This window comes from Prionailurus viverrinus, chromosome C1, assembly GCF_022837055.1.
Source record: "Prionailurus viverrinus isolate Anna chromosome C1, UM_Priviv_1.0, whole genome shotgun sequence".
NCBI classification, from domain to species: domain Eukaryota; kingdom Metazoa; phylum Chordata; class Mammalia; order Carnivora; family Felidae; genus Prionailurus; species Prionailurus viverrinus.
This window is the reverse complement of record NC_062568.1, coordinates 185,926,257-185,933,688: the sequence shown is the minus strand read 5'-3', so window position 1 is coordinate 185,933,688 and position 7,432 is coordinate 185,926,257. Positions and strand designations below refer to the sequence as shown.

At 49.9% G+C, this 7,432-nt stretch overlaps 1 long non-coding RNA gene across 1 annotated transcript; it reads left to right on the top strand.

Moving 5' to 3' along the window:
- Window positions 1-428: 428 nt before the first annotated feature.
- LOC125174044 (uncharacterized) lies at window positions 429-6,677 on the top strand. Its single transcript, XR_007155230.1, has 3 exons — window positions 429-739; window positions 3,723-3,811; window positions 6,435-6,677. It is a non-coding gene; the product is annotated as an uncharacterized LOC125174044 (long non-coding RNA).
- The last annotated feature ends 755 nt before the right edge of the window (window positions 6,678-7,432 follow it).

The window sequence follows — 7,432 nt, the reverse complement described above, 5'->3', positions numbered from 1 at the left end:
CCTTGCTAAGCAGCCCTCCAGGTGCCAGGCACTCTCGGTCCTGCTACCCACACAGCCTTCACCTTCATCCTGTGAGGCAGACGTTATCACCTCTGTTCACCAACGGGGAACCGGATGCTCAGGAAGGAGACGTGACTCACCCACAGTCACACAGTCACTAAGCCGAAGAGCCCTGTTGCTCCCCGGCGACATGTCCCCAGAGACCTGTGCTTTCCTTAGTAGCCAGCCGCAACGGCCGCTTCTAGACTCGGAATACGTAGCAATGACGTCAAAACCCCACGTCACACCCAAGACTCACCGCACACACCCCACAAGCAGTCCCTTTGCTCGCTGGACGGGGATCGCCGGCCACTCCCATTTCACAGGCGAGAAAACAGACACACCGGAAAGTTAAAACTGCTTTCCTTAATTCTTTGTCAAGGCATCCTTCGGGCCCGTCAGGTTCCAGGGAAGTTTTCCTGCCAACAGGCAGGCTGGAGGCGTGGACAGGAAATGAGAGCTGGAGGGCGTTAGCGATAGCCTGAGCTCCAGAACAGGCAGCAAAATGCCCCGCTGACCGATCTCCATTCGGCATCAGATGGAGGGTGTCTTCCAAGAACCCGGGGAGCAGCCTGGAGTTGATTTCAGAAGTCTGGGCTCGGCCCCAGGCCGACAACCCTGCAGCTTGGCAGGGCAACAGTGAGGCATGGGGCAGAGCCCGCTCAGCAGGCACCCGCTTAATGAAATCACCAGCTGGGAGGTGAGTGGCCAGCCTACCCTCTAGATCCACCTTCGCAGCTTCCGGGCCCCTCTGCCCTCCTCCCGCTGGGTGGGCCCAGACAGCAGCTGTCTCTTTAATAAACGGCTCAGCCAGTATGCTTCAAAGCCCAGAAAGCATGAGAAGGGCCTGGAGTGCATCAGCAGTGTCCCGGGGGCCTCCCAGGCTGCTGCGGGACAGAGCTGTCCCCGCAGATGACATCCAGGGCTCCAGAGACATTCCTCCTGCCAGGTGGTCCTACCAGGAAAGAGAGTACTTCCTCGGGTCTGACCAAAATCTCTCATGCTTTTCTTCAGTTCCCTTTTTTTTTTTTTTTTAAGTGTAGCATCTATTAATTCGCGTTTCGTTTGTTTGTTTTGATTTGGTTTCGACACCTGTTTTATTTTAAAATCACTTTCTTGATCTTCAGAGAAGTGGGCAAACGAAGATGCTTATTTTGCCTGGTTTTTGGTAAACAAAACCTGGAAATAATCTAAACATATCCGTTAGAGGGGATTAATTCAGAAAAATACAGAACGTCTGAAGGGTCCCTTCTTAAACTTGAGCTGCGTCAGAGTCACCGCGGATCAAAGCACGGATTCCTGGACCGCACTCCCAGAATTTCTGATGCGGTAGGTCTGGGGCCAGGGCCTGAGAATTCGCATTTCCAACAAATTCCCAGATGACCCTGGAGCGAACCTTGAGAGCCGCCACCAGTCTGCACTGAAACATACTATACCGACATTAACAACAGTGCTGTCGAAGAGTATTGTTGATTTGAGAAAATACGCGTGATGTGTTGCAAAGTGAAAAAGCAAAATAACCTGGGCAATGCAATCAGTATAAGTGTAAATATTACCTTAAATGTGTATACATATTATATATATATATATATATATATATATATACACATACATATATGTATGTATGTATGTATAAATGTGCATATAGAAAGAAAGGTAGTGGGGCGCCTGGGTGGCTCAGTCAGTGGAGCGTTTGACTTCAGCTCAGGTCATGATCTCATGGTTCATGAGTTCAAGCCCTGCATCAGGCTCTGTGCTGTCAGGGCAGAGCCTGCTTCAGATCCCCTGTCTCCCTCTCTCTTTGCTCCTCCCCTGCTCGTTCTCTCCCTCTCTCTCTCTCTCTCTCTCTGTCTCTCTCAGAAAGAAAAAAAAAGAAAAGGAAAGGAAAAAGAAAGGAAGGTGACTAGGATATAACCAGAGTCAGAAGCTGAATAAATGTGGTGGTGATCTGGGTGGGCTTAGGGTCAGAAAGGGTTTGGATTCCGGCTTTGCTTCTTCCCACCTAATGTGAATGACTTTGAACAAACTGTGTGACCCTCTGAGGGTCACTTTACTTATCTGTAAATTGGGAATAAATACTTGCACGACCCTACAGGGCTGTTGTGAGGACAAAATAAAACCGTGCATAAAAACCTCAAATGTAATGGCTGGTGTATATTGTCATAAGAGCTCAAAAAATATATATACCTGTGCTACACATCAATACCATTAACAGTGAGTATCTGCAGAGAGTGGGTTTAGGTCAGTTTTTTTTAATTGATCTTTTTCTGTGTTTTACAAGTTTCCAGGTTGGGTGTATGTTACTTTTATCATTAAGAGAAAGCACAAAAAAATATTACCCGTATACTAACCACCTCCCGAATCCCCAAGTTCTTTTGTGTGGATTTCTTCAGACATAGGCAACATTTTTTAAAGCAAAACAAAAACCTCCAACCCTTTGAAATTGAAAAAAAAAAAAAAGTTTTTTAAAGGCAGATGAAAAATTTGGAACCTTGGAGAAGCCTGAAGCATGTTAAACCTTGTTGTTCACAGTCCGGAAGGCTATGATCCTTTGATGCTAAGCTCCCAGGCCCCCCAAAGGCTCCGCCCAGAAGACACCAGGGTGACTGCTTCCGGAGAAGATCTCAGAAACTGGTGCCCGAGCTCCCACGGGAGGAACAAGGGTCTTTTTTTCTCAATTCAAGCTCAAGGCTGAGGTCGTTAGAGGGAGACACCAGGATGGGGCCACAGGACGCCACCTCTGTCCGCCTCCCTCTTGGAAAATACGGGGCAACTCCCAGGCATGCAGGAGGAGAGGCGGGAACTGAGGTCCCCGGACTGTGGTGGCAGGTCCTGGGGAAGCCTGGCAGTGCCCTGCCCGGCCTGCTACCCCAGACCGCTCGGCCTCTCGACAGCCCTGCTCCTCCATGGACCCAAACCGTCTTGTCCCTAGGTCTCGGCTCTGCTGTGGGGCTCCCTGCCTGCGTCCCCTGTCCCACCTCCACCATATTAATAATAGATTAATATGTAGTTGCTTTTTTTTCATAATTGCTTAGAATGTGTTTGCTCACCACATGCCAACTCTCTGCCAAGGGTGTCCCAGGCATATTTCATCTAATCATCAGGACACCCCACCAAGTAAAAGTTATCTTGGGTCTGTGAACGCAGAGGTGATTGACTCCGGGTGTGACCCACTCATAGTACAGTACCAGCTTCTGTCACTGCTTCAACCATGCACCTGTTCTCCTTGGCGATGAACAAGTCTCCTCCTCTTTCTAGCCTTTGGCTTCAGAGTCTCGACTCTACTTCCCTACCTGACTCTGGGGCCTCCATGAGGCCCGTGTGGTCTGGCCCCTGCCTCCATCTCCAGAGTCATCTCTTGCCAAGCTTTCCTTAGCTATCTCTGCTCTAACCACACTGCTCTCTGTTCCTCAAATTCACTCCGCTCCCTCTGCCCCCAGGGCCTTTGCACATGTCATTTGCACTGCTCGGTTGGCATGCTCACTTTCCTTTTTGTGCAGTTAGCCCCAAGTCACTGTTCAGATCTCAGCTCAAACGTCATTTCCTCAAGGAAGGTTTTCCTGGTCTCTCAGCTCGAATGTCTCTGGTGCAGATTTCACGGCGTCATATCCTTATCTTTGTATAGCATTTATAGTTTTCATTATAAATACATCCACACATTCTTTGTTTAATCTTCCCAACAGGTCTGCAAGCCTGTGAGGGCAGATGCCAGACCTGCTGCGCTCTAATTCACTGTTGAATTAGCCACACCTAGTGCAGTGCCCGGCACATGGTAGGTACTCAGTTACAGTTTTGTGAATGAATGAATGAATGAATGCACTCTCTTCTTCTGAACTTTCTTCAGGCCTGGCCCTACCTGAGTACCCAAGGTGTCCTTCTTGCTCTGTATTCCCTTTGTTCTCTCTGTCTCACTGTCTCTAGGCTCTCTCTTTGGGTGGTCTCTGGGTTTTGCCTCTCTCCGTAGCTATCTTGCTCTCCTGAGGTTCCACCTCGTTTAATGGCCCCAGGGCAAGGTGGCGTATCCAGTCTAGGCTGTGGGCAGGCAGGGAATATGACACTTTTCAAAAACTGCCTGACCCCGCTGAGTTCAAATACCCTCCATGAAGGAGAAATGATATTTGCTCAGAGCCCCAAGGCGCCCCCAGGGCGCATGCGGACCCTCGGTGGCAATCCTTGTGGGCGCGGGGTCTGGTGGGGCTGTGGTTTTACAGGGGTGTGATCTCAGGGACCACCCCCAGGGGAGCTTTGAGCTAGGGGGAAACAGGTAAATGGCCCCGAGACCGCTGTGGGGAATGGGGAAATCTCAGGGCTCCCAAACTTCCCGGCGAAGTGGATAGTCTTTTGACACTTTCCCAAATGATTTCATTGACCATGTGGCAAACGTCTTTGTGTTTGAAGAAACTGCGGGGCGTTGTGGGAGATGGAACAGTTGCTTGGCAGTGCGTCAGGGAAATTTTGCTCCTTTCTTTAGTTTCGTGTTGTGTGTATTTTGCTTTCTGATGAAAACTGCATGTGGTTTCTGGGCAAAAACAGGTCCGGAGGGGCTGGAGTGAGAACTTGTCAGTCTTTGCAGAGAAATCTGACACCTACTCTTGGCTGAGGGAGCCCAGGGACCCCGGAGGACGGGAAGAAGAGAGTCTTGGGGACAGCTCTGGGCAGCGCTGTAGCAATTATGTCCTTATGTGGGGTGGCACCCCATTGTGGTCCTATGACAGCGTAGCCCAGTAGGAAGGCAGTGCAAGCCGCAAACGTGAGCCCCATAGTAACTTTAGATTTTTCTGGTAACTACATTTTTAAAAGTAAAGAAGCAGGTAGCATTTGTAACATGTATGGTATTTATATTACATTCGTTATATATATCTTATTTATCTTACTTTATTTAACCCAACATATCTGAAATATTACCATTTCTACGTGTCATCAATATAAAAATTATTAATGAGCTGTTTTACATTCTGGTTTCCGTACTAAGTCTTTGGAGTCTGACATGCACTCGTCGTGCACGTCAGCGTGGCCCTGCCATGCTTCTAGTGCTTGGTAGCCATCCATGGCTGGCGGCTACCGGAGCGAACAGGACACGGTCTCAGGCTTCGAGGGTCACGGGGCTTCTTTTTTTTTTTTTTTTTCTTTTTTTAAGTTTATTTATTTATTTTGAGAGAGAGAGAGAATCCCAAGCAGGCTCCACACTGCCAGTGCAGAGCCCGGTGCGGGGCTTGAACTCACAAACTGTGAGATCACGACCTGAGCTTGAAATCCAGTCGGATGCTGTATCGACTGAGCCCCCCCCCCCCCCCGCCGCCCAGGGGCCCCCCGGAGCTTCTTTATAATGAGCTCCTCCTCTGGAATTGGACAGAAGTGGCTTGCTGGCCCCTCCTGCAGCTCTCCTCAAGTCAGAGTCAGGTACCAACCCCCCCCCCCAAGGTCACCTGAAGGTCATCCTTGAGCCACCTCCTTATCTCGCCCACCTCCAAACCTCCAATGAACACGCAGCCCTTCCTTCCAAAGGATATCCGCAGTCGGTTCGCTCATTTCCACCCCCACACGGGGCCTCGCCACTGCTTCCTCCTATATCGCTGTCATAGCCTCCAGCTGGCCTCCTGCCTTCTCCATCCCAAATAACCGTAATTCTAGAAAGCAAATGCAAACACATCTCTCCTCTGTTTAGAATCTTCCGCGCACTCGGAATAAATTCCCCCCGGCTTCCAGAGCATGGATGACAAAGCACACGTCACTGGCCCTTCTCCCTCGACACCCCGGTCTTCCACTCTCGGTCCTCACTTGCCCCCAGCCACTCCAGGCCCCTTTCTGCTCCTGGAACACCCCATGCCGGTTCCAAACTCAGGGCCTTTGCATTTGCTGTTCCCTCTGCTGTGCCACACTCTTCTCCAGGGCTGGCTTCTTCTCATCCTTGATACTTTAAAGGAGATGTTACTTCCTCGGGAGGATCCTCTCTGACCGTCCTGTCAAAACTACCCCATCACTCCTCCCCAGGCACGATCACATCACTCTATTTTTTACCCCTATTTTTACTCTATTTGTGACAGCCTGACATTTTCTTGTGTATTTACCGATTCACTTGTATTTCCCTGTTCCTGCCCAGCTGAATGTAAGCTCCACAAGAGCCGGGGCCCTGTCTACCTTTTCAGTGCCAGCCCTTGTTGTTGAATGAATGACTGATTCGAGTTTGAATTCCATCTGCACCCCCGTAATTACTGTGTAAACACGGCAAGTAACCTAACTTCTCGGAGCCTCGGTTGCCTCATCTATAAGATGGGGATAATGATAGTAACAATAGCTGCATTGGTCAGCTTTTGCTGCGGTTAACAGCAGTCCCGATATCTTGCAGCTTATACAAGCAGCATTTGTTTCTTGCTCTCATTACATGGGGACTGCAGCTTTCCTGCCCTTGGCCAGACTTGGCTGAGCTCCACATGTCCTAGGCTGAAGAACCAACCATAATCTAGAACACGCTGCTCTCATGGGGGAGGCAGGCCGGAGACAGCAAGCAGAAGATGCTCTTCAAAGCTCTTCTGGGACCTGGAACACCAGTTCAACCTGTCTGCACTCCAGTGGCCACAGCAAGTCACGTGCCCCAGCCCGGTCACAGTGGGGAGAGGCTGTGTAATCCTCTTGCAAGAATGAGCGTTGGGGCGCCTGGGTGGCTCACTCGGCTAAGCATCCGGCTTCGGCTCGGGTCACAATCTCATGGTTTGTGGGTTCGAGCCCCGCGTCGGGATCCGACAGCTCGGAGCCTGGAGGCTGCTTCGGAATCTGTGACTCCCCCTCTCTCTCTGTCCCCTCCCCAGCTCATGCTCTGTCTCTGTCTCTCAAAAAATAAATAAACGTTAAAGAAAAAAAAAAAAAGAATGAGCTTGTAGTTGGGGACTATCACCACCATACTAGCTAACATTTATGTATTGCTCACCATGTGCCAGGCTGTATTCCAAGCATTGAGGTAGATGCTATTTTTGCCATCATACAGATGGGGAAACAGAGGTAAACAGGTTAAATAACACGGCCAAGGCCACCTGCCAGGAAGAATTTCAGCAGCGTCGGCCCAGCTCTACACCATTGCTTGCTATCTGGCTCATAGCGATGGCAGGCCTTGGCAATTAACACGCTCAGCCCCAGTGAACGTTCTCTCTGCTACCCCTGCTAGTATTTAGTAGTGATTCTTTCTAGGAAGTTCCATCGTTCACACCAACAAGTATTTTTCCTAAATCCACCCACTCCGTCTGGGTCCATGTGATGTCAAACATTCACCAGGAGCTAAGAGAGAGAGGGGAAGGACAGAGGAGTCTGGCAGTGTCCCCTGGGTGTATCTGTGTTCCCGAAGATGTCCTTGTAGCCAGATGTCTTTCCACAGAGAGGAGATGTTTCCTTGGAACCAAAA